The sequence below is a fragment of the Triticum dicoccoides genome, chromosome 3B, assembly GCF_002162155.2.
Source record: "Triticum dicoccoides isolate Atlit2015 ecotype Zavitan chromosome 3B, WEW_v2.0, whole genome shotgun sequence".
Lineage (NCBI taxonomy): Eukaryota > Viridiplantae > Streptophyta > Magnoliopsida > Poales > Poaceae > Triticum > Triticum dicoccoides.
In genome coordinates, this window is record NC_041385.1 from 347433547 (window position 1) to 347434407 (window position 861).

Consider the following 861-nt stretch of genomic DNA (forward strand, 5'->3'; position numbering starts at 1 on the left):
GCACCATCGACTTCCGCAACCTAAACGATTTTGCTTGCCATAGCATTAGTTGTTGCTTGAGTAGTGATTTGAGTCTCCTAAGGTGTTTCGGCTACTTAGGGGTGGTTGCTCCTTCATCAACCACCACCACCATTGTAACGCCCCGGATCCGATGCGCCAGGTGTCCGCCAGTTATTCGTCGTTGTTGCCATGTCATTTGCTTGCGTGTTGCATTTTATCATGTCATCATGTGCATCTCATTTTGCATGCGTGTTCGTCTCATGCATCCGAGCATTTTCCCCGTTGTCCGTTTTGTAATCCGACACTCCTATGTCCTCCGACGCCCCCTTTTGCCTCTTTTCGTGAGCGAGTGTTAAACATTCTCGGAATGGACCGAGGTTTGCCAAGCGGCCTTAGTATAGCACCGGTAGACCGCCTGTCAAGTTTCGTGCCATTTGGAGTCCGTTTGATACTCCAACGGTTAACCGGGGTACCGTAAAGGCCTCTTTTGTGTGCAGCCCAACACCCTTCCCAAGTGGCCCAATAACCCATCCAAACCCCCTCCATCCTCTTGGCCGTTCGATCACGATCGTGTGGGTGAAAACCGCACCTCATTTGGACACTCCTAGCTCCCTCTACCTATAAATATGTGATCCCCTCCATTTTTCACGCAGTCCAAACCCTAGCCCCGCTCCCCTCGCGCCGCCGGACAAAAACCCCGCCGCTGGACGTGTCCGCGCCGCCGTCCCCGATGAATCCGCCGCCGGCACGTCGCCCCCGTGCCTCCTCTCTCCTCCCGCCGCCAGCCCGCCCGAGCCCGCGCGGGGCCCGCCGAAGCCCATCAGGGCTCGGGTCGGCCCGACCCGCGCCGCCGCCTCGCCT